This window comes from Gallinula chloropus (genome assembly GCF_964237585.1).
Source record: "Gallinula chloropus genome assembly, chromosome: Z".
Classification (NCBI taxonomy): domain Eukaryota; kingdom Metazoa; phylum Chordata; class Aves; order Gruiformes; family Rallidae; genus Gallinula; species Gallinula chloropus.
In genome coordinates this window covers 23344184-23371949 of record NC_140089.1, presented here as the reverse complement: position 1 = coordinate 23371949, position 27766 = coordinate 23344184, and positions in this window count along the sequence as shown.

Below are 27766 nucleotides of genomic sequence, written 5' to 3'. Positions count from 1 at the left end.
GAAAAGCGCTTAAATTAGTCAACTAAATTGTTCCCATATTAGGAGTATACATAAAATTATTCAATGATAACTTGGAGGTGGGGCATAGTAAGAAATAAAAATTGTAATAAAAATCTTAAAAACACAGACTTCTCTGTTATTCCTTCTTTCTATGGAGGAAAATAAACTTACTCTGTGGATAGAAAATATAGCCCGTTACTTCTTCTGCACAAGGTTTTGCTGGCAGTGGCACAGTTCCTTCACTGAACAACCTCAGGTCTGAACTCCTCTCCCAAAGTCTTGGTTACAGTCCTTCTTTCAACAGGGTTTTCTCCTCAGAGAGCCAGGAGGCAGTTTCCCAGGACAGGAAGCCATGTAAATTGTCACAAACCAATGTGTGGGACCCCTTGTATTTTGCTTCTTCATGGTTATCAGCATTCATACCCTTTCCTTGGAGCTGCAGGTTACAGCAGATTTTGGTCCATTCAGAAGTACTCGACTCTCAAAGCTAAGGTACATGCAAAACTTTCTCACCTTTCATCTCAAGGACACCCACAGGTGATGGTGGGTGCTGGGAAAGTTCCCCCAGATATACCAGACAAGAGATTGGATTCAAAGTATATAGTTTCCTTCGCAGGTCATGAGTTTCCACACACAGGGTCAGGGACCAGATTTCAACATCAATATTTGCAAATAAATGAAAAGGAAATGTAAAGAGTAAAAGGAAAATGATGAAAACTTGCTCACCTAATACAAATCCCACCTACATTCAACACATCCCAAAAAGCAGAAATTGAAAAGCTCTGAAATGAGAAGGAAAGAATGAGAAAACTATTAATTCCCAGAAACATGAGACCAGCACCAGAAATGATGCTGAATGACAAAGATCCTCGCTGATTTGGCATAATAGGATATGGCTGGAGAAGTTACATCCCAATTAGGACCATTAAATCCGTATTTGGAAAGAACAGAAAAGGAGACAATCAAGTCCTACAGCTAAGTCACAAATTTTAGAGACGTACTAGGATCACTGCTAGAAGTAAGCTTTCCTGCAAAAAGCAGAAGGACTAGGGATAAAAATGACATCACAGGCACTCATTACTGTTGAAAAACACATGAGAGCCAACAGATGCTGGGGCAACATGCAGGCTGCTCTCGCCTGCCAGACAGCATGCTACAAGTATATTTTAACTACCTGCATTACTAGATGAAATGAAAGACTGGTAATCAAACCTAGTTCTGTTTCTCTACTGTAACAGAGAACATGGGAATTTCAGTTCACTGTTTTCTTTCATCTCCAAAACAAAGACAACTCAAAATATTAAGCAAAAAAAGTAGAAAAAAAAATTACCACTTGTTCAAGAGAAGAAGATGGTGAAATACATTTAAAGAAGTCCTTAACTTAAATAGGAAACAACTCTGTGGTGCAGGAAGATCTGGACTTTCAACAGTCACTGCAATATTTACCTGTAAGAGATGATTAGAAATGCAGTCCTTTGCTCGCATGAACATAGTAAGAAATCAGTTCAAAGTTCAAGAGAATGTTGGTATGGGGAGAAAGTCATTAGGAAATCTAGTCAAGCACAGTGCAGGGGTTCAAATGGCCAGCACAGCACCTCATGGCTCAAAACCAAGTTAAAAGGTGCAGGCTGCACAGGGTAGAGGTCAGAGAGCAGCTGACACAGGCACATATGTACATTTCCTATAGATAGGTTTCAGACTACTAAGGCAGCTTTTCTTATCACAGAGACTGATGTCCTCTACCTTAGCTGAGACCTGCAATAAACACATGCTTAAAGTTCTAAAATTACTTATAGGTTGTTTGTTATTCTGAACACAAATATTATTAATCCTAGTGCTTTAGTCTTCAGCAGAGCAGCAGCCTTGGCAAATAATCTCCACCTCCTTTTGTAATACTTTAAACTGAAGATGCCTGCCTTTAACAGAGCCTGATCTGATGCTGAGGTGGTAAATGAGTAAAAGCATCTCGCAGTTGAGAAAGCTGTGATGAGAACCACAGTGTGAAAGTTTTGAACCCAAACATATATATAGATTTATAGGAGTGGCACTCAACCACATATAAAAGTTATAGATGACTGTAATTACCGAAAGCATTTAAGTATCAACATGAGAGAGGAGAAAGTATATATAAATTTAGAGAAACTTGATTAATATTGGCTCAGCGTTACAAAGTGTAACCATCAAATATGATCCAATATAATTACGGTTTGCAAAACTGTAATTTACTCAGATTTGAAAAGGCAATGATACAGTATGTCATAAAAATATACAGATGCTGCCACTCAAATATTTTCAGTGCTCTTAAAGTATTTTGTATTTAATTCTGTTTAAGCCTGTGTATCTGTAATCTATCTGAAAATTCAGTGTGAATGAGGCTGAAATAAGTCCTGTTCCAGCTGAGCTAAATGTCTGTTGAATTTTAATGAGACAGATTGTCTCTTTTAATGTGTTTTTGTACAAACTGATTATATTAAAGTATGCTATAATTGAATTATATGTTAGGCTATTATTTAGAATTACTTGTTGTGTTATTACCCCTAGATTCCTACATAAACATTATAAATTCTAAATATTTTAAATAACATCATTCAGGTTAGAAACGGTAAATTACAAAAAATTGTCTTGTTTGTGTTATGTGAAAGTGCAAGTATATGTCATTCTTCCCCCCTCCCCCCCGTTTAATTTGCATTTCTCCTTTTGTTCTATGTAGATTAACCTGATACTCTGGAAAAGAAACAAGGCCAAAACCATAGAAAGTCATCTCAATCAAATATAAACTGTTATCTTTACATCCATTATCATTATCAGAGATCATTTTTTCATAGCTCCAAAATTCTCCCCAGTGGGCAGTAGTCCATCTTACTAAACTATCTACCCATAATTCAACCCAATTTCATGCAATTGTCTGTCTATGCTCATGAAAGTCCAGCTCTGAACTACAATGAAGACTATTTTCCATAGCCTCCAGGGAGGTAGCTAATTTTGTTGGCTGCCACCATTCCATCCATCTTCTAGTGAATAAAGAAGGGCTTGCCTTTTCCCTAGTGCTGCTCACTTTTAGCAATCTGAATGTCGTGCTGCTCACTTTTAGAAATCTGAACGTCTGTTCAGCAGAAAGCACTAAACTAGTACAAATGCTCAAATGCCTGAGCAGAAAGCTATTCATTGTCATGCAAACGCAGAACCAGCTTTCACAACCCCATGTCTATTGACAGATCTTGCAGCCACAGGACTAGGTCACCAGAACAGAAAATCTAATATTTATATCTTGTAGGAAAAGTCCTTGGGCAAAGTCAAAGTGAACTATGTCCTTCAGGCAACTTATCTTTTCTTACAGGTGTGCCTCAATCAATAAAATAAGAAAATGAAAATGTTTGAGATCTTACTTTACTCTCCAGCACTCAAAATAATATTTAATTCAGTACAGGGAATTCCTCCAATTTTGGTTACTTTGAGGATTTTAAGCAATCGTCATCAGCCACTGACACAGAAAGAACAACAGTCTGAATGGACTGATTCAAATTACTGAATTATCATTAAAGTCTTACTGGTTTGATATGATGGTAAAAGGAAAAAAATAATTTAGTTGATGGAACTAATTTACAATGTTAAGAGTATTTTTCTAAATGTAAAATAAACTCTCCTTCTGGACTTCAATCTGATTCTCACGAAGAAACCGCAAACAAGGTAAGTGAATGTGATACCATTTTGCTTGCATGAACAAACCATTTATAACATACTTGAAGCTTTTGACCCTTATTCAGTTATAGGCCATAAAAGTTCTAATATAAAAATGATATATGCTGTCTTATTTCCATTTCCATTACTGGAATAGACAAAGATTCTTGTTGTGAAGTATGGTTACCTTTACAGACAGCGAAGAGTAATTTCCTGTTATTTTATAAACAATGAAAAAATTTCAGCAACAACTTATCAAGTGCAGAATAAGGCTAGCTTCTGTGTGAGTGTATAAACAACAAATTTGATCCATGGACAGCAGAAAAAAAAGACTTTTTATAAAGAAGTTATAAACATCGAGTTCATTTCAACATTTTCTGCAAAAGGGTGTGATTTAGTGCTCCAGAAGTGCTGTTTTCTAGCAAGAGCTAACACATTACTGCTTCCAGCAGGTCATGAAAACTCAGAAGAACAAGATTTTCCTTCTTCCTCCACACTGCATTCGCCAGGGAATAAAAAAATTCATCCTGAATGAAGACAAATCACACTGCATCACTGCAAGCTTAGCCAAGCAGGATGACTATAGATGTATAGTCACTGTTGTAAGCTCTTTTAGATGAAGGCAGTCTTTCCATATGATGCCTAACACAACGTGTTTGGGATCGTCACTCCTGTTCCTCACTACCAGTAGAAAACGAGGAAGTAATTACTTGCTGTGTATTCATAGTTTTATCAATAACGTGTATTCGTTTTCCCACACAGCACATCAATAGCTAACATGTTTGACTACACCCTGCTCATTTCATTTCTTTTATATCAAAACAGCCACATTAATTTTTAAAAAACTACTCTTAATTTGCATATGTCGCTTAAATAACAATGTGCCCTGTGCCGTGAAATGAACAGTGGACATACTCCTACACCATTGTTTCTAATGCAACCCATTCCCCAAAGTGTGGCTAGAGGGACAGGCAGCAACAAAAGCTTCAGTTGGCCGACTTGGACTGCTGGTTAGCTTCGGAATCAAGCTGCAAAACCAAGTGCCCCTCATTGAAATTCCTTGCCCGCAGTCCCTTTGCATTTATAACTGTGGGAAATCAGCTCCACCACCTGAGCTGGCCTCAGCTGCCATGGCGTCACATGAAGATAGATGTGATCACTTACAGTGGTACAATAGGGAGCACTCTTCTGCTCTGCTTTCATCTCGCTCCCTGATCTCAGATCAAAGCGGGGAGGCAAGCAGAGCAAGGGCATGTCTACATGGGGACATTACATCAATCTAGTTTGTTCACTCTAAGTGCAGCAATTTAAATACATCTCACTGAAAGGCTTTTGCACTGGTTTGTCATGCCAACTTAAAATATTTTCCGTATTAATTATAACATCCAAACAGCTCTAAGCTTGTCTGAATTAACTGCCCCAACTTCCCAGCCAATATTTCATGGCTCAGTGTTTGCAACCGTGATTCTTTTTTCCTGTGCTGTAGGACGCCCAGTTGAAATTAAAGAAATTCGTGGATGGCAGAGAAAAACATTCAAATGAAAGCACTCCTTGAAATCTCTTCCTGGTATCCATTAACATCATCAAAAGCATTACTCATCTGCTGTCACGCAACATCAATGCCCATTACTTAACACTGTAATTATTGTAATATGAACTGAACAACACACACATATTTGCCATACCACTGTCGGGCAGATTTTCTCTTCTTGCAAAACTTCCAGCACAGAAAGACCTGCTTTCCTCATGGGAAAAAAAAAAAATGAGTGGAGATCATCTGGGCAGAGATCACAAGGACCTGCAGCAGACAAACACCACCATGAGCTTTTTCTTGGGTCACAGGAGCACTTTGCTCCCAGAGGCTGGAAGTTCAGCACCCCCGGCCATCAACAGGCATGAAGTAATTCATTTGATTTTGGTAGATCAGCTGTTAGGAGTCCTGTTATGGAGCTTTAATAGGTCCCCTAGAGAGTCTTGTCCTGCCTGGTGCTATTGCATTGTCCCTTCAGCAGCGGGTTTTCACACCTGATCCTTTGAGGCCTGAGAGATTGCAAGGGGGGAGCCAAATGGCAGAAATAGGTGTTTCAGCGAGGTACTTGATCCTAAAGTTTGAGATATTGAACTCTGCTTGAACATGTGAATGAAAACTTCCAAAACAGAGGGCAGCTCAGATGAATTTGTTTCTCCTGCCATTCCAGAGTGGACACTGCCAAAAACCATTTTTATTTTAGCACATGCAAATTCCAAGGGAATTCAGTTTTATGAGAAGAGTTCTAATCATATCCAGCACAATTCAAATATGTCTTTGAAAATTATTTAAAGGACAGCATAGTAAACTATCATTAAAAGAAAACTTTACGAGAAACCTAAATTGTGAGTGTAAGGTGAAGTAAGTTTTTCATCTCTGCTAATGAATTCATCCAAACAAAGAGTTGTAAGGGTTTTTAATGAGGTCAATATATTTCTTTAAATTATTACATTTCGCTACATGCTTTGAAAATGCATCATCTTAATTACTTAATGGCCACTTATACGCCTACAAAATGTTTGAACAAAAATAACTGCTCCTGACTGACGAGGAGAGCAACAAGTTTGTGATTTTGTGAAATCACGGTAAAAGATAAGCTATCGGCTGCATCCGAAGTTTCAACAGAAAAAAGTAAAAGCCTCTATAGAAACACAGCTACACTTCTATCCTTCTACCATAAGACCATACAATAATCAAACTGATCTAATTCAAACTGGCTTCTTTGACGGAGTTGCATAATCTATTTGTAGAGAACATATTTGGAATATCTTCACCTTCCACAAAGGTATCTTCTTGGATATGTTCCTACCTTAACATTTGGCAGCCACAGCTTAGAAAGCACTTGCTAATACAATTTGCTAGAATGTGGCTGGTAATATTATTCTTAAACTAGTGAGTTTCAGATTGAAATAGTCAGTTATAGTCATCCTGACATAATATGGAAGCGATTTAACGACACTAAAATCCCTGAGAGAGAGCCTAGTTTCAATCTCTTCAGGGACAGAAATTACTCAGAGACCAATTGCTTTGAAGATATAACTTATGTGGAATTAGCAAACTATTCATAGCTGAAAAATGCAAATATGAAAAAAAGAAGATACTAATTATAATGATTTGTTAACCTTTCCTTTTCCAAATGTGTGAGGTGACTTGGAAATAACCCTGTGTCTTTGTAAATTACTTCACAATCATGGCTTTGTTCAAGTTTGACAGTTAATATTCTTGCACATTACCACAATTACGCCAAACACTCATCACAGCGGTTGGTGGGTCAAAGCTGGTCTCCCACATTTCTAAAAAACAACTAGATTTCTACTTCTTGCCAGGGTGAATTTTAGGATCAGAAGGTAATGTCAAGTGAACTTCAGTAGGTCACTAATTGCAAAAAATTAGTATTTGAAAGGCATTTTCTGGCTCCAGGAATCCTTTTTACCAAGCATAGAATACCCATTTGTTCAGTATGAGTGATAATGGTTAAGGCAAATTGCATACATTAACTGTCTCAGATGCAACATTCTTATGACAGTTTTACAAAAAAACAATTTAAAATCACTGAAAAGCCCAGAATTATTTCCTTCAGTTAGCATTCATTTTTCAAATATTTGCAATTTGAGAGAAGTCACCTGAATCTGGACATGAAAATAATAGTTTCGTCTACACAGAGTAAAAACAAGTAACAGGGCAAAAAAATTAAATCATATCAGATGATAAGCATAGAAAGCCTTATACAAAATATTTTAAGGTTTATTTTTTTTTTATGTTGGGTTTTGCAGTCTTTGGGCTTGTTTGGGTTTTTTTTAATTATTATTGTTATTAAACTAATTTCCTTAGTAGATTGAAAGAAAAATTAAAAAATCATTTATGAGAATTAAATTGGAGATGAAGTCCTGTCACTGTTGCATAAGCTTCTTTAACTTAAGCAAGTCAAAGGCATCATTTCTTCATGCAAACTTACAGGTGAGATCTTGGAACAGTACTGCCAGCCAAAGCCAGTAATTACTTGAGACCTCTAGTTCTGCAGCGGGAACACAAACTCTGTCCCAGTCCACCCAAAAATCTCAAAACTGTAGTCAGATGACTTCATTTTAAAACCCGCTGAGCTAATGGAGAAAAAACAATCTGTTACACAGTGCCCTTGTTAATAAACCCCATAAACAGGCACAAGACATCATGAACCTAAGTCCACTAACAATTATTCCTAGCCAAAATCTGCCTATCGTGTTTTGAATGGTGCCCTGACATCCCTCTGAAGCTACAGACATCATTCTTAACAAGATAAACCTTATGTTTTCTTCAAACCATCACTAATAACATAAGAGTTTTGGTAACAAGTGGCAATAAAGCAAAATACTGACAGACCATCTGGGAATCGGGTGGACCCATTTGCTCTCCGGCACAAACAGTACAGCTCGAACGATCATGTTGCTGTTGTGAGCAAGTCAGTCAGTCTTGCAGCTGCAGATGTAACAAGTGTTTTAAACAGAGGGGATGGACAGAGAGATGGCAAGGGTTCTTCTCCTCATGGAGAGCAATAGAATTGAAAACTGCACAAAGAACAGCATTTCCCCAGCAATTAGAAAACCTGTGTGAGCCTCACAAAAATGGTAAAGATCTAGGTAGCTGCACATGCATCCTTTAGTGAAGGTCAAGGAATGAGAAAATGGGGTTTTTTGTTGAACAATTTTCTATTGAGGATTAAATGTATTTTATCACTCTTTACTGCTACTGTTATAGATGGCAGTCTAAAACATGTCAGAGATTATGATTTTAAAAGAACAAGATCTCATAGGAATTTATTTAATGTAATTTAATATATTTATCAGAACAAATTCTGCTAATTTTTCTAATAATAGTTATTATGTTGACAAGAACTCCAGTTTGGTCTCAGGAATTATTTACCGACAGAATAAAAAGCATGGTCTATCTTTAAAATGCATGTTAGTGTAACTGTGAAAAAATGCAATCATACAGGGGAAAAAGGCTGAGGAGTTTTCACCACATCATTTCATGACACGTCTTTGAGTTGTGCAGCTCAGTCAATTGAGATGGATTACTTCAATTAAGATACATCTGTCTGAATACATTGCTATTGCCATGTGCACCTGGTGGCACCGACACTTTGTGTTACAAGCCCTTTAAATACAAAAGTGAGCAGTTTTCGTTTACATAGAAATATCAAGACTTTTTTAAAAATTCCTATTTCTTGGGGAGAGCAAGGAATTTTTCTATGCATATTAGTCTCCTGGCTGAACCTATTTCCCTAGCACAAGAGCTTCCTTGTAAGTGGACAGTCATATGATGTGATGACCTCTGCTAAAGGAGAGACACACACACCACACTAGCTAACTCTGGTAAGATAACATCCTGGTTCCACAGGACTAATTTCTCCAGCAAGAGCCCAGCTTGTCATGCCACGGCTTCTGCTATCATTTACTGGAGGGTGACTGATCATAAAAAGGGAAATGTGTGTAACATATGTAAAAGTATTCATATGTAATTTCTATTCAAATATGTTTTTTTTTTCCCCTGTTAAACATGGGCATTGGTCTGAGACTCTATTCAAATACAGCAGCACAGATAATTTCGATGATTTTACTGGGAGAAAAAGTAGCTATTGCTTCCCACCCACAGGAAAAAAAAAAACCAAACCTGAAATAAATCAGATCTAGTGCGAATGTAGCTCCCACAGACAGTTCCACACTAAATTCTTTAGTGACAAGATTGCTAGCATGAATTACATGTCCAACATTAAAAAGTGAGAAAAAGGTGGTAAGTGGGAAAGTAATATCATTTGCACTGGTAAAGTAGTACTAAAAAGACAGCTATAATATAGGCAATGACAGAATACATGAGCATGTAAAGCAGCAAATACATATACTCTAACTCCTTGGAAGCTTCTTTTTCAGATCCCTACACTCACACACCTTTTTCTTCCACCCCTAAAAACATCTTTGAAATGACTGAAAGAAACCCATGACATTCATCAAAATTATTCACAATTTCCTTTATAAAGATTTACTCTCAGGGTGAGCTTTCAGAAGGATAAAAAAAGGCATAATTATTACTATTTTTTAAAGAGTCAAACATTTAAAATCTAAGTACCGTAATGTAGCAACACTGTTGAGTACATGTGGAGGAATAACAGTTCCTTCCTGTTAGAAAAAATAAGTTTCATTGAAAATTTTTTAAATTTAATATTTACTACGTAAGGAAGATGTACTCTTGGTGGAAAAGAATCAGGTCAGAATACACCATCAAACTGGGCATATATAAATCCATGGCCTTCAGCAAGGTGGCCAATGTCATTGTGATGTCATTCTCAATGTTTGATCAATTATAACAACTAGGAGATTATCTGATGACTGGTGGGAAGCAAATATTATCCATGTCTTTGAAAAGAGCAAGAAAGAAGACCCAGGGAACTACAGGATGGTCAACCTCTCCTTGGTCCCTGGGAAGGTGGTGGAGCAGCTAAACCTGGAAATCATTTCTAGGCACAAGAAGGAAAAGAAAACCATCAGGAGTAGTCAGCATGACTTCACCCAGGGGAAGTCACACTTGATCAATCTGATAAACTTCTAAGGTGAAATTACTGGCCCAACAGGGGAAGGAAGTGGATATTGTCTTCCTAGACAATTGTGAGGCCTTTCCTTCCCATAAGATCCTCATAGACAAGTTGCTGAAGTATGTTCTGGAGGAACAGTGAGATACAAGGAAAGCTGGCTGAACAGGTTGGACTGGAGAGTGATGATCAGTGTGATGAAGTCTAGTTGGAGGCCAGTAATTTGCAGTGTACCCGAAGTATCAAATCTAGGTCTGATCCTGTTTACCATTGACATGAATGATTGAGATGATGGGTCAGAGTCCACCCTCCAGAAATTCCCTGATAACACAAAACCAGGTGGAGTGCTTGATATGCCATATTGTTGTGCTGCCAACCAGAGGAACCTCCCCAGGGTGGAGAAGTGGGAGGACAGAATTTCAACAAGTGCAAAGTCTACACCTGGGGAGGAATACCCCCATGCAGTGGTGCGTGTTGGGGAGGCCACCCAGATGGAAAGTATCTCAGCAGAAAAGGACCTGAGTATCTGGCAAAGATGAAGTTTAATGGGAGCGAGCATTGTGCCCTTTCTGCAAAGAAGTGAATGGCATCCTAGGTTGTATTAGGTAGAGTGTTGCCAAAAGATCAAGGGAGGTGATCTTTCCCTTCTACTCGGCACTGGTGAGGCCATGACTGGATTGCTGTGTCTAGTGCTGGACTCCCCACTAGAAGACAGCCATGGACATACTGAAGGAGTCCAGCAAAGGTACACAAAGATGATGAAGGGACTGGAGCATTTCATTAGAGCATGTGAGGAAAGGCTGAGATGGGACTCTTCATCATGGAGAAAGGAAGTCAGGAGGATCTCATCAATGGCTATAAGTACATGCAGGGATGGTGCAAGGAGGATGAGGTCAGACTTTTTCAGTGGTGCCTAGTGACAGGACCAGAGGCAATGGGTAAAAACTGAAACAATGGAGGCTTCCTCTGGACATCAAGAAACAGTCTTTCACTGTGAAGGAGACCAAGCACTGGCACAGGTTGCTCTGAAAGGTGGTGGACTCTCCATTGTTATGATATTCAAAAGTTATCTGGACATGGTCCTGGGAAATGGATTTTGACATCCCCTTGAGCTCCAGATTTAGATCAGATATCTTTCAAGTCCCTTTCAACCTCATTTGTTCTGTGATTCTGTAATAACTTTTAACTTGTGAAGGAGGTAAAATTTTGTTTTAAAAAGAAATAGAATTTACAGAGTCAAGATGTGGCACTGTGTTAAGATCAGTTTAAAATTCATTCTGTAGGTCACCAAAGATAGATTTTGCATTTGATTCGTGCACACTGCAACCTATGCTTTTGTTCTTACCCTTAGCTAAAGATAAACTAAATCCTTTGCAAATATATATTCTGCTTATCTATCAGGACCCACACCTGGCATTCACTCAGAGCGATGGCTGGGAAGGAGCCACCCCATGCCCATTTTCCATCTAGCAGAAACCAGTGTGACTGCTCTGGCACTGTGGAGCCAAAGGGGCAGGTCAGACTGGTGCTGTTACTGCAGGTTGTCCCAGGGAATATTCCCATCACAAACCGATCCTTATGGGTGTGTGGAGCAGCGGCTCTGAAGGGGACACCTACTAGCATATGGTAAACCACTTACCCAAAGCTCTTTAAAAACTTTTCCTATTAAAACATGATGTAAATCTATTCCTTTCAAGGTTCTTCATCCCACTAATGACCTGACAGTTCATGTCATTCAGCACCTATGGAACTATATGATTGCTAAGAGCCTAATTTTCTATCACCTTACCTCAGAGCAGCTGGGAAAAGCCTTCTGTTGAATTAGTTTATTATTTTGTGCTGCTTTTATTTGATAAATTCACATAATGCCATCTTTTGAGCCAGGGACCTCCTTGAGTTGTATCCAGAAATGAGTGTCAGAAAGCCCACATGTAGCACACAAAAAGGCTTGACTTTTTAATTAAGAAAACTAAATATAAAGAGATGTAGTAATAAAACTTCCAAGTTCATCATTGTTTTTCTCTCAGGTAACAGATGAGGGTTGGTTATGTTTTTCCCAAGCTAATCTCTACCTCAGAGCACAGTTCTGATTAATAGGTTAATATAAGTACAATTTATTTTTAGGCTTAGTTACTTTTTCTTCCTTTCAAACACTATCTTATATTAATCTCAGCACTCTTGTCAACAAGGAAGAATACTGTCCCTGTTGTCCCTTGGCATTTAAAGCAGCATTCAATGCAGATAAGGTTTGTTTGGGAACATACAGGGTTTGCTGAAGACAATCACTGGAGATAGAACCTTAATTTAACCTCAAGCCTGTAGTATTTCCCCTGGGACATGGATGACTGATAAGACAGCAGAGGGCAAGGAAAGCACAGAATTATTGAGAAATGGAAGCAGCAAATCTCAAGTGTTGAATTTCTTCCCCTAAATAATTGTTTATAAGGATAGTTATGCATGTCTGACTCTGTCTGGAGACACTAAGAAGCATCTTTAAAGAGTAGTTTTAAAATGAACTGACTGGATCCCTTAAAAGTGATTTCCAATGCATACAAAATACAGTTGTCATATATTCGTTTTAAACCAAAATGTCATTACAGAATCAAAATACACTTGCACATAGTCTCCCATGTGCAAGGTAGGTCAGCAGTTGCTAATTTAAATGAAGCAAGTCCTTAACAAAGAGCTTGATAACATTTCCCATAGGAACACTAGAAAATGGTGTTAATGAGCATTATTAAACACTGCTTCTGTAAGCAAATAGATCTTTATTAACTGAGGTTGTATGTGATGTTTTCCAGTGTTATAGCTCTAAAGGGGCAACATGAAAAAAATAGATAGTATTTTGCTTTAAATGAAAAGGTTTTCTCTGTTCTAAACTTAAAATAAAGCTATTCTGATAGGGTTAAAGGTTAAATAACCCTTTTATTTGCTAATGATAAATTTAATTGCCTGAAGCCAAATTGAATACAACCTGATTTATGTTTTTCTTTCTATAGGGGTAAAAAAAGCATCCTTAGTAGACAGCTAGAAAAGACTGTCCCAACTTCAGAATCTTTCTTTTCAGAAAGGAGTAATTTATTCATTTGAAATAGAACATGTGATCATCCCTTATCAGACCAAAAACTGTAAAGGAAAAATACCCTATGTACTATGGGAATTAAAAAAAAAAAATCTTTTTTTTTTCCAGTTCCAAGAGTGTATTCTCTTCTAATCACATTTTCTGAGTTAAATAAACCAAACCACCCAACAAAAAAAGTGCATATTTTCTTCCTGCTTCAACCATAAAGCATCTCAATCCCTGAAAAACCACAAAGGAAATTGGAAGAACTGAGTTAAATTTAAGCACACATTTTAGGGTGAAAAGTTACATCAAACAACATAATTGCACAAACATAGTAGTCTTTTAGTATAAAATCAATTATGTACCATTAAAGAAGCATTTGTGTTCCTTTGTTAGAGGTTGTTGCAATTTATTTCTTGATAGTAAAAAGAAAAATACAAAATGAACATCCACATCTAATACTTTAAAATATTTGGATATTCGCAGAGAAAACAGACAGTATTTTGATAGGAATTTTAGCTCAACAGAAGGGCAGAGTAAAATATAACCCCTAAAGACAGTATCCTGCACTTCATATTGAGCAACAGCTAATGAAATCCTAAGAGGGTTTGTTACATAAGCCAGTGGACTGAAGAAACCTTTAACGTGTAGGAAACTGGAGTTAATTAAACTGTTATGGGTATCCTATCCATCATCCCACCAGACTCCTGTATTCTAAACCTATTTACATTTTGCAATTGAAAAAATGTACTTGGTGTGGTTGATAAACCATGTTTACTGTCCTTATTGATTTGACATTTGTGCATAACCTTTATGCTTAATTAACTAATAGCATTTCTTGAATCCTTCTCTGCTACAGAAAGTATTTGATTTCCAAGTAATTAGACATATCTGACAATTAGCAGACAGTAAGTGTTCCCGTTCACAAATTAATCAGTTTGGAAAAGTACTGGTACATCACTGCACTGACTTTGCTGAAAAAATTCCTTTATCGAATCTCATTTCAACCTGTTTCAGTACCTTAGTGTAATCAAAGTGCATTTCAGCTCTGCTCATATTTCACTCACTGGATAGATTGCCTTTAAGGAGCTTCCTTTCCCATACAGTAATTCTGAAACCTAAATGCAGCATAAGAGAATTTAAACTTCAGGTTAACAGTTGCCTGCCTTGATGGGGATCAGCAGAAGAAGGGAGATAAAATATTTTCTAATACAGATAGGGTCAAGGAAAATAAAAAAGCTGGTCACTGCAATATAAATCCACATTCTATTTTGAATCTTTGGCAAGACAGATAATTTTTTATTTCCTGTTTGAGACACAGTTTCTGAGGATATGCTTTTAATACATTATGTGTGTTAGACCACTTTGTGATATTTTAAAACTTTTCTCCAACACACATTCTAGCACATATTTCTGCCAGAAGTCTTCACATTGCAACACATAGAGTCACTGTAGTCAACTTAGGGAAAACATATCTCTTTCTTTGGTTTGGAGACATTTTTGAGATAGAAAATTTGGCAGTGAAAATTTAGTCATGAAAATTGTTGCATGTTTCATGTTTATGAAAGAATACAGTGCAATCCTGTCTTATCTGTGAAATGAGATGAGTGTCCTGAGATCTCAAAGCTCATATTCATCTGAGAGAAGTTTCTCCCAGTGCAGGTGTTGTGTGAAAGATCTGTACCATAATAGTGCCTCATAAGCATTAATGCAAGAAACAAAATACACTGGAGACAGCAGCCAAGCTCTGCTCTAGACTGAGGTACAAACCCTGTGAGTTCCTGGTTCCGATCAGTACTATAATAACCTTTGATTAACGTGAACATCTGTCCTAATTTGAATAGCTTCTCACCCTCCCAACGTTATCCCAACACTACCCAACAACACCCAACAACATTACAAAAAAAGGAGGTGTGTCATTTGGGCTTCAGAGAGGAGCATGATCAAGATGATAGAAATCTGGTTTCTATCTTTCACTGGACCTTTTACACTGTACCTCTGGAAAGGGCAGCCCAGATGGTCTAGTGAGAAGAACACGCGGTTATACCACACAGAACTACAGTGTTATACCACATACAAACGTTGGGATTCTTCAGTATCGGCAAAATGAGATACTATGGTTTAAGCAGTGTGAGACTTGCTATGCACTTCAGAAGGTGTTGGCTATGTTTTACACAGTAATTTTATAATAAATAACCTATAAACTGGAGTGGAAAAGAGAATTTCAGATGGAAGGGAAAGACGGTGACCTGCTTACTTTCTTCACATTTTTACACTGTGCAGGCAGAAACAAATGAAAATAAACAGTCTTTTGATATGGTAAACTAATTAAAAGCTGACCAAGGATACAGAGTTAAGACATAATATAGCTATCAGAAAGTGTTGCTGGTTCATCTTGTTTTTTTCTCATGGAAACAGTGCTTAGCCATCAGTTCTCATCCAGAGAGCTATTTCTCAGCAGTATACACTTATCAACAACATGAAGCCCTTTTTTCATCCTTTTCTTTTAGGTTTTTGTCCACTTTCATAACACTTTTAAACAAATCCCTCACTCCTAAGTGAACTTTATATTGTATCAGGGTATGAGTCTCAGTTACAAAGTCCACATGCAAGCAAAATTCTCCTTGCCCATCAAATAATTTCATAAATCTCAGTGAGATTTTTGAATGATCATACAACCATAAAGCATGGCACTTGGTGGAAATCAGCTGAAATCACTTTTTGCCCTGACACAAGATAAATGTCTTCATAGTTCACCAGTAACTAGTTTGGACATTTTGCTCAAATTTAAGAGTTTATTAACAAACGAAAAAAACCCCAAATAAACCTGTCTCTATTTCTTTCATAGAATAGTGCTATAGTTTCCTACATAGCATACAATATTGTGTGAAAAATCACGTTCCTTCTCAGTTAATTCTTAAAAGGCAAAATCTGAATATATCTGTTATAATGGAGTAACACAAGTAGAGTACCTTGCAGCAGGGCAGATATGAGTTACATTCCTTGATATTTATGCCATCCTTGTTTATGGCAAGGCTCTGCATGGAAACATACTGTTTCTGTTGGTACCTTGGAACAGGCCTATAAAGCAGGTTTAAATTTTCCTACATAATAATGATTTGAAGATGCCTTTTTCCATATCCCATTATTTTGCTAGAGGTGCCATTCAGAATTGATTTTTGATAAATTCAGCCTGGTGCCTCTGTGACTACTGCATAGGTGCAGTAGCTTTAAATATTTATATTGTGCTGCTGGTGATAATTATTATTCCAACCCAGTATAGTTTTAATTCATTTAAATGTAAGTGTTTCTCAGTTTAATTCATCATGCATACGTTCAGATGCTTGTATACATATATTCTGTATGCATCTCCAAGGACCTAAAAAGACCTATTCATATTTTAGCAGCTGTGAGAAAGTGAGGACAGATTTCCTTTACATTCCTAACTGTAAACATTAATTAGGTGCTTGACACTCATTAATGATTAAAAAACTCTTTGTAAAATAATCCATCATAATTCTTTTATCACTATGCCAACCCAAAGAACTATTTCATTGTACTGTGGTACCTCTGATGAGGAAGTTAAAAGCGATGTCTTAAAATCCATTTATTTACTCAGTTTGTTTCCATGGGAAAAAAGTGGTTTTGCTGTGATACCTAGTAAGTTTCTGAATACAAGGATGTCATGCCTTATTATCTGTTTGTATGCGTTTGTTGAAAAGGCATTACACAGTTGCCTATACACAGTGTGCATTCTCAGGCTCAGCCATTGCAGAACGGAATCTCAAAACCAGGAACTTGATTATTTTCTCCTAAATATTAATAAAATGCTGAGGATTTTCACAAAAAAAAAAATCCCACAATGACAACACAACAACAACAAAAGACAAACCAAAAAAAGGTCCTTTTCTCAAACATGACTGGAATGAATTTAACCTTGGCTTTCCAAGTGGCACTATTTGCGTTTGTTTGCTTAAACAAAGCACAGAAGAAAGGAACATCGCATTCCCAGGAGGCCTGACAAACAATTTCCAAGGTCAGGCATATGCACAGAGGAAACAACAGCTCCTCACTCTGTGCCCTGTTGCAGCATCTCTCCTTATGATACCTGTGACACTTCCTCCATTTGGTCCCCTTCAAAGGTTAGGGAGGCTGCCATGCAGAATGTCTCCGGTGTTGTCCAAAACACAAGACTGAAGCTGCCGCTTGCCAGTACACAGCTCACAGTTCAGAAAATCCCTCTATTGATTTTCTTGGTGTGACTCCACCCCGGCTGTTTTCTCAGCCTAATGCTGCATCTCCAGAATGTGTAATAGTAATTGACCAGAACAGAGTGTCAGGACTAATTAATGTACTCTTGTTATTGGTGAGAGTGCTGGTTTTCAAAGAATGTCCTCACTGTTATTTATGACATTTAATTAAGGTACAATCTTATCTAAATAATCAGTGTGCTGTAAACTAGAAGAGTCAAACTACATAGCTGCAATAAGCCTAACATAACATGCACAACCACATTTGTACAGAACATTTAGACATTTTTGCAAGTCATGAGAAATTTAGGAAATTAGTAGGGGTTTTTAGCTTTTACAAGGCATGTGAAAGCATTCTATGCCTTCTAAATGGATTTACTCTAACTGCCTAATTCATTATGCTAAAACCATGAAGCAATTTCCTGTTCAAAGCCCAGCTCACAGGCTCTCTGTTGTCAAGTATTTGAATTTCAGATTAGAAATGTGTTCATTTGGATAGCATGAAAGGAAAGCTTTGTTGTCAGCTTTGCTTTATGTTCTGCCAGCAGCCAAATCCCTCTTCTTCAGCGGTCACCAGCAAAATACCAGGCCTCCACTCTGGTCTCAACTATCTTGAAACAAACATAAATGCCTTTGGCCTTTATGGCCTAAATACTGGTTTGAGGTTTGCTGTTCTCCCCTCTGCCTTAATATTTTTTTAGGGATTATTTCCAACAGATGATATCAGCAAATGTTTAGATTGCATGGAGTTTTTCTCATCCCTACAGAAGGCGTGGGGAGGGAGAGAGCATTTCCACTGAGGAGGACGAAAGCCAGGACATTCGGTCGTGCTAGAAGCCCTGTAGTTTGTTATGGAACAGTTAGCTGAAGTGGCTGCAGCTCTTTTACCCTCAGCATGTTTCCAGCTATCATCTACACTGAATTTTAACTATGCCACTGCTTTCTTGTCAGCAGCTATTTCTTTGCCGTCTTGGAAAAAATACAGACAGCTGACAAAAGTCAGGGACTGCTTTTCATGCAGAGGAAAACGAAGTTACTTAATAGACCCTGCAGGACAAAAAAAAAGCAAACCCAAAAAAACCCAAACTAAAACCCAAGCATATGTATCTTTGGCTAGTAGTATGGAAGTCAAGGAATTCTGATCACATTTTTCACAGAAAAGAGCTTTTCAGGGCTCTTCCATTACTGTAAGCTATTTCTGCAATGGTTAGGGTGTACACCTTGGAAGGACAAGCCCAGCACATCCTTCTATTAATTAAAAGCAAACATTCACACAAGGAATCTTGTAACCTAAACATGAACTTTAATGGTTGTAAAATAGCTGGAAGCAAAAATAATTACTAGCAGCTATGGAAGACATTGAGATATTTGCAATCCCTTTGCTTTTGAATACAATAACCCCTATGTAGTCATAATAAGCTCTTCAGTATAGGAAATGGTAATAGAAGATCTCTCTCCTGATACTGAGGCTGTGCAAATAATTGATTTCTCAGCTGAACAGATGAAGTGAAAGAAAAAAAAAAAAAAAAGAAAGTAGTTCAATCCAGGCTGAGATACTGAATTTAAAGTTTCTCTTTTTTCTTGTGTTAATAAAAGAAAGCAGAGGCAAGAAGCATCTCATCAAGCCTGGAATGTCCTGCTGGACTCTGGCTGGACATTTCACCCTGGGCAGAAGATAAACGAAGCTGGAGTCACCTGAGGAGGAGGCCATGGTGGCAGAAGGACCCTTTCCCGCCCTCAGCATATGAGTTGGTGTCCTGGGGGTGGGGGAAGACCCTGCAATGCAGTCCCAGCAAGACAATGAGGATGCTGCTACCTCCAGCTAATACTCCCTGCAGCAAAGCACATGTGTCTCCTGGGGGAGTAAGCCTCTACCTACCACATCTGGCTATGAAGGCCCATTCTCTGCCAGGTGAAAGATGCATGAATCAACACTTTCACCCTTGCACAAAGAATCACCCCAGCAGCTGGAGTTGTGTGTCCTAATCAGTAATTTAGAGACACCCTAGGGAGTCAGTCTTTAGAGCCGTTTAATGACTTTTGAGTTTCTATGCAAAGCCATGCAGACCCCAAAGAAAAGACTGAACAAGTCCCACCTCCCTGAGCCTGGAGGCTGCTGGAGAGGTCATCCCAGTTCATTGAAAGTGGGAGGTCTCTGCTGAAATCCCTGTTCAACATTGGACACAAAGCAGGTTTCTGTTTACACGTCTGGCTCCCAGGAGAGTGGGGACTGAGTATTTCAACCAGCTCTAAATGACACATTGTTCCAACATGTGTTTCCAAGTGTTAAAAGTGAAGACAAATGAAGGCACACCACTATGGCCATTGATAAGGTTCCTGGCACCCTATTTCATGTTTAGCAGAAATGAGCCTAAAAGGCTACAGAGTTTAAATTCTCTAATTTAAGAATTCTCTTGTACTCCAATTGTGTGTGCTTTACAATAGTTAAATGCAAATAATATTCAGCTCAGGTTTCTGACTGGCTGCTAAATACCTTCTAGTTGTCTCTTGGAATTTGTTTCCTCAACCTTGGATTGTACAAAGAAAATTAGAGAGCATTAGTATACATTATATAAAAGTTAAGTAGGAGTGCTAAGAATTCAGGTCCAAGCCATTTTAAGTTAACAAGGACATAAAACTATTATGTTGCAAATAACATACTCAACCTAATACCAACGCTCACACTTGTATTACTCTGAAGCACAATTTTACTCCATGCATAAGCTGTTCTGTGGTGTTGTAGGTAAAACTATTTGATTCATAATCCCTAATAACTTTACCAAACTCTATCTCTGGGCACATTCTGCACCCATAAAGGCACTGTGCTTGTCAGGACCAAATCCTATATTTTTTGTTCAGCCTTCTTGATGAAAAGTGTTGGGATTTAAATTACCACAAGCTCACTACATCACAGAATCACAGAACACTAGGGGGTTGAAAGGGACCTCGAAAGATCATCTAGTCCAACCTCCCTTCCAGAGCAGGATCACCTAGATTAGGTCACGAGCAGGATCACCTAGATTAGGTCACACAAGAATGTGTCCAGGCAGGTTTTGAATGTCTCCAGAGAAGGAGACTCCACAACCTTTCTGGGCAGTCTCTCCCAGTGCTCTGTCACCCTCACAGTGAAAAAGTTTTTCCTTATGTTCGCATGGACCCTCCTATGCTCCAGTTTGCACCCATTGCCTGTTGTCCTATCATTGGACATCCCTGAGAAGAACCTTAAACTCCTTCCTTATGGAGTCATAGAATCATAGAATCATAGGATTTCCTGAGTCGGCAGGGACACATAAGGATCAAGTAAAACTCCTGGCTCCACACAGGACTAGACAAATCAGAGCATGTGACTGAGTGAATCATTGAGACGTTTCCTGAACTCATCCAAGCTCGGTGCTGTGACCCCTTCCCTGGGGAGCCTGTTCCAGTGCCCAGCCACCCTCTCAGTAAATAATCTCTTCATAATATCCAGCCTAAACCTCCCCTGTCGCAGCTTCATGCTGGTCCCTTGTGTTCTATCACTGGTCACTAAAGAGTCCCTGGTCCTAACCTGTTTCTCCCTTTTACAAATCACATTAACTAAGCTGGACCTTAGAAACAAGCTCCAGGAGACTTGTTTGAGCAGGAAGTTGGAGTGGATGACATCTGGAGGTCTCTTCCAAACTCAACTGTTTCATGATTCTCTATTACCTGTGCTATGCTTTGGTCCATTCTTCAAACAGCATCATCCTCTAGTAGCTGAGTGTGGCCTTGAGTATAGGGGTTGTCTGATATTTGGCATGGTGTTAGATTATGTTGTTTAAGTGAAAAAAAAAAAAAGAAGAAGAAGAAGAAGAAGAAGAAGAAGAAGAAGAAGAAGAAGAAGAAGAAGAAGAAGAAGAAGAAGAAGAAGAAGAAGAAGAAGAAGAAGAAGAAGAAGAAGAAGAAGAAGAAGAAGAAGAAGAAGAAGAAGAAGAAGAAGAAAAAGAAGGCATGCATGCATATAGATCTGCACCTGCATATTTTTTTATATTTGTATATTTCTACACACACACATGCACATAAACACTCATCTATAGCATAAATACCTACAGGCATTTTTCAATATGAGGTGTGTTGCTTAATTTCTTCTGATTTCTACTCTAATAAAAAGCTGATATGCAAGGTGACCAACATCTCAGCAGAAGAAAGATGTGCTTCCATCACTGTGTGGGTCATGCAGCTGCTATACTCCCACTGCTCCAAATTTCTGACTCCATGAGATTAACTTTTTCAACAAGCCCCTTGTTCCACAGAGAATTCTTCCAGCACCTCACAAAGTAATTCAAGTCAACTAGTACAGAAAATTGCAAGCAGTACTTTGGTGAGCAATTGTAAGAAAATACTGCTGTAATAAGGATGATGTCTATTAAGTTCAGAGTGAACTTCAGTTTTCCTCAACGTTATTGTCTGCTTAGGATCTCACTACATCCTGTAGTACTACTTTTAAAGTGCATTTGCTGGCTGCATCAGCAATTTAATTAATGAATAAAAAATTGCATTCAAATTCATTCTCATACAAAGTAAGAGTTTTATCCTGACAGCAAACATAAACCCTCCTGCCTTGATCACTTAAAAGATGAGCAGCCTCTCCCTTAAAAGGAAGGCAGCCTTTTCAATACTATGCAAGGGATGTGTTTTTGTCCTCTGCTATTGCTCTGTTCCAAATAAAATGAGACATAATTATTTCTTTGTGTGATCTACCTTCTGATATATTCTGCCATAAACTCCTTCCTTATGGAGTCCCTGATCCTAATCTGTTTTCTCCTCTTACAAATCACATTAACTAATCTGACTAGTGCCTTCTCTGCCTCAGCACAGTCTTCCTGAAAGATCAAAACCAGACTAGTTACACAGTCTCCGGATGACAGACACAGAGCTTGTCAGAGAAGTCTCAGTTCCCACGCAAAGGGACAGTTTAATCGCTCTATGGCAAATTGCCTCAAGATGCAACAAAGTAGAGAATGGATTTGAGGCACTCATTTTATCAGAAGCAGAGGTGAAATATCACGGTGTGGCCTATGTTTTCTGTAGAAACAAAACACATTACAATAGCGCAATTTGACTGTCCCACTGGATATTGCATATTGCATTTGGTTAAGACACACCAAATGAGAAGCTATTCCAACACCTGCAAAATACGAGTCCTGGCATTTGTCTCATGCATCCATTGCGATTGTCCAGAGAAGGTTCTGCCCATACGGCTCATTGAAGGGCACTGTGTATCACAGTAGCATCACTGTTAAAAACAAGTGTGCCACAATACAATAGCACCAGGTGACACAGTACATAAAGAGATGAGCACACAAATGTCAGTGTCCTGTCATTCTCTTTCTGGTAAACGGAGGGGGGGGAAAAGAAAAGTGCTGTCTAGCTGGAAAACTCCTGTTCAGAACAAGCTGTTAACACAGCTGTAAAGGTTACAGAATGCAGGGAAAAGTCACAGGAGAGGGATTTAAAAAATATTTGTGGTAGTATACACATATAAGCATACATATAGAAATGCTTGGGTTCGGCAAATCTTGCTCATGTAGCAAAGCGTGTGGTTAGTACCACAAAAATATAATCAAAGCAACAACAACTTTTTTAAGCGAATTGCCAATGTGACATATTGCACCATAGGAAAGGCATTTTAACCGAAGTGCATAGCTTGCATAAACAGAAAACGCTCAACATGCTGTACTTGTGAGAAAAACCTATTAACATGCCAAAGATCCTATTTGTACAACTCCGTTGCCTCAAAATAGCGAGATAGAGTTTTGTTGATTTCTTAATCAGATTTCCGCCAGTGTTCAAAGGCAGCTAGCCTTGACTTTGGGCTGGAGCTTAGACACTTCCAAAACTCCATGGATTTGCAAGGCCTTGGAGCAACAGCTAAGCTTCCAAAACGACCACAGCCATCTTCGCTTTTCGGTTGTCAAAAAACCCTCTGGAACACAACAGTAGCCTGTGCTAAATTAGGTGGCCTCAACTTTGTGTTTTGTTTATTTCTCTGGGACAGTAATCCATCCTGGGATGCATAAGGTAAAGCAAGCCCTGAACTGAGATACCAGCAGAGCAACACAGACTGACTGACAGAGAGTCAAATCACTCCTGGTCAAGTGTCAGGAAAATCAAGGGGGCTTTGGTCAGCTGTTTAGAAGAAATTGGATAAGGGGAGGCCTGCTGAGAAAAAAAATATTAGTCAATGGGAGTAGTATGGATTTAGGCAGGGATGTGAATGCAGGTCAGGAGAACAGAGGGAGGGTGGGGAATGAGCTGTTTGGGTTACAAGGCAACAGTGACACTTCAAAAAGTTCAAATAAGCATCTGAACTTTGGAAGCCTTACAAGTACAGAGTCAGACTTGGAAACCCTTTGATGTTTGCCCTGCAGTACTTTCAGCGGGGTGAAGAAAGACCCAGAGGCTCAGCAAATGAGCAGCTCCCTTCCCCGAACACTCTCAAGATAAGAGCCTGCATCGCATATCGGCAGAAGCACAAAACCTCCTCGTTTTGGCAGGTGTCGTTGCCAGGCAACTGATCCACTCTGCAGCACATACTCTGATCAGGCGGGATCCTGATTAACCCATTTGCTTCTCAATTAAAGCACTAATTCGGGAGCTGTACACGGGCAGGTTTATGAACCCAGCAGGGTTCCTCACTACACAGGTGTGACATCACACTGGGGCACAGGAGCATTCAGGTAACACCCAGTGAGCCCTTCTTGGGGGCTGGGAGATGAGGTTTTGTCTGAGCGCGATCTGCCACGACAGAGGGTGTGCCTCTCAAACCTGGCAAACAAAAGACAAGGGAAGGAATAATAACTATGATGAAGGAATGTGAATTATTCATAACAAATTAATGCAAGCCACCAGGGGCTAGCAGGGAGAGAGTTTTGTTTTGTTCATAGGATGGGTAGCTGCTCAGCTGTACTTTCATGGGATCTCATCCATACCATTCACAAGATGACAATTTTACATCATAAGAGGTCCCCTGATGGCATGTATTAATTTATAATAGAGGCAAAAGGAAGGGAGTGCTTTTGTGTATCATGCTAGTAAAACACACAAACTACTCCCTCAAGGCACATATAAGCATACATTAAAACATTAGCAATGGCACTAGAGTTAATAAGAGCTATGACATACAACACAGCCATACACACAACACTTGGTAAACTAATGGCAATGCTTGGTACTCACGCAACTTTTAAGGCATGGAACCACATAGCTCAAATGTAAACAGGGAAAAATCAAATTACTGGATGCCTGGCACATGCTCTTACAACAAAAACAAAGGGAAAATAAGACCATACCCATCCAAGTATCTTTTCAGAAGGAAAAAAAATCATGCAAGGGCTGTGTATCTGTTAATGCATTTGTCAATACATTCATTACTTTAGTCAAATTATGTAAGCATGGAGCACTATAAATATATATAGATTTATCTGGGGGAAGGCTCTGGCTAAGAGCTAGTTCTATTTTTTTGCAAGAGCATATTAGTACAGTCCTCTGTTACTTCAAATTAAATAGATTTCTGATGATGTTTAACCTAATGCAAATAAGTATCTGTTAGAGTTTAGGTTCCCTCCCCTCCCTTCTTCGCTTGCTGCACAGAATACTAATAGAAAACATATGTTTGCAAAGTTGAAGATAGCAGAGCACTGGGAACTGCACTCTGACAATGATAATCCCAGGGAAAAAAAACCCAAAAATAAACTCCGAAAAAGGGTCAGAACACTTTGAGGTCTACCAATTGCTTGATACTCTTGGATAGTAATGTGTTTCAGAAAACACCATGACAAATTACTGCATTATCAATATAACAAATAAATAAAAGAAATAAGCTTTTTCATCAAAACCAAGAAAAGAACTAAACCATGAATGACAGTAAATGCTGAGCTTTGATGCATTTGGACTTTTATATTTCCTAGTTGTGTGGCAGTTGGCAAATCTGCCTTGATATAATTCAGGTGGTTTGTAGCTAGGGAAGACAAGAGAGCTGATCTTCTAACATGTACTTTTAGAACTTTTTCTTTATGTATTTCATCTGAAACTTAATTGGCTTTTTTCCTCCTGAAACTTTGTCACCTCTTCTCTTTGGCTTAAAACAGTGCAGCTGGATAGACACTCAGGTCATGAAACACAGCAGAAGATCCCTTCAGACACACAAGCTGAGATTTTGTGAGATGTCACCCTTACAGTACCACTGGGATTTCAAGGTCCTTAATTTCCATCTAACATATATATAAAATGAATACATTTTTATGAGAAGAATGTATTTTATCTGCTCTTTTGTTTTCCTGTGATATCATTATACCAAGGCAAATAGGCAGCCATATACATATTAAATTCTAGTTTGCCATAGAGCAACCAAAAGAGAATGAAACATTTTCATGTCTTCCACTGGGGAATACTCTTCTATCTGCTCCCTACCAGTTTGATTTTTGTTTGAGCTTGAAATAGAAGAGAATTGCTCAGTTTTCTTCTGTGAAGTTTTATTCAACTTTTTATTACCTCTTTAGTCCATAGAAGCCATTTTCATGGTCTTACATGTAACTTTCAGAGTGCTACAAAAATGAATTCTACCAATTTATTGCCTTTTGTCTACATGGCACACACATTACATTTATTTGAGATTGAGTACCCGAATGAGTACACAAGAACTATATATTTTGAAATTAATTTTAGCTGGTGATTTGCTGTAATATCAGAGTGAAATAAAATATTTATATGTAAATGCATAGCAACATGATAACATGATTTGTATCATAACAACACTTTACATATAAAAATCACAGAAGAGAAAATATCACGGAATTAAAACCAGGATTTTCTCTTTTCTCCACAAATTTAATTACAGACCAGGCTTTGAAAAGGAAATATTTTCCAGTAAACATGCTCAAACCATTTTGATTGCCCAACAAAGGGTTTTATTTTTTAATCACTAAAAACTAGGTATGCTGTAATGGTCATAGTGTACCATTGCTGAAATGCAGAAATGCACATTTGCTGTGGAAATGTTTTCTGTGGTTCTTACAGTGAAACACATCCAGAAAAAAAAATCAAACCCTTGTTTCTTAATTCTTATACCTTATTGCCAGAATGGCAGAAACATTTGTGTTGTGGCTGAAGAAAGTTACTGGGCAATGTTTCTTTACTTAAAAAAATTGATGTTTCATTGTCATAGACAAAAAAAAAAGTATTTCTTGTTACTTATAAATGACAATAATATTCAAATAAGGAATATTTTTTCCTAGTGATGAGGTTATCCAGAAGAACACTTGAGAAATACTTCTCTGTCTCTCCACAATTATTTTGGACAATCAAAAATCAGAAAATTGCCTGTTCTTTCCTTCACTTTTCTGACATAAGCCAGTATCAGTCCAAAATAATTGAAGGAGCAGAATATGAGAATATAGGGGAACCTTATGCATGTGTCAAGTCCCTCCTACAAAAAGAAAGTCTGTTAAGAGGCGATTTCTAAAAAACTATCCAGGGTATAAAATTGGGAGTGTTAAGGCAGGGACTGTGGAAGTGAAAGAAGGTGCACTTGTTAGCTGTGTGCAAGTGCTCAGTCCTAACTAGTGGTGATCCTAAGATCAGCTCCAATGCAGACTATTTGCTCACTGTTTTGATCGTAAAATAAGTACAAAATCTTCCAGAGAAAATAACCTTTGCACTGCTACTTTCGCTTATATCTTCTTTTCACTAAGCTTTTTTCTGAACAACTATTCAGTTATCCAGAATATCACTATTTTCTTGTCTGCTCTTCCTCTCAGCCTTCCCATTTTTTCAATATAAAATGTATATGTGTGGTACTAAAATGACAAATATTTCTAATGATGACATGTTTGATAGACCAAATCATTTTTCTGTAAAAATAGTGCAAGGGCCTTACAAATGACAGCTCTTAAAACGTTCATGAATAAATGAGCCAAAGCAAAGCATATAGAGCTGTTCAGATAGAGCCAAAGTGTACTCCAAACCTGTGGGCAGACTGGAAAAGAAATATTTGGCACCATAGGGAGACTCTATTACATACTCAAACTTGAGGTACAAGAAAGTCTTACTTTTACTTGTGGTGGTTTAGGCCTGACTGGCAGCCAGATGCCCACCAAAGTCAGTCTATCACTCCCCTTTTCAGTTGGACAGGGGAGAAAATATATATTGAGAGGCTTAAGAGTCAA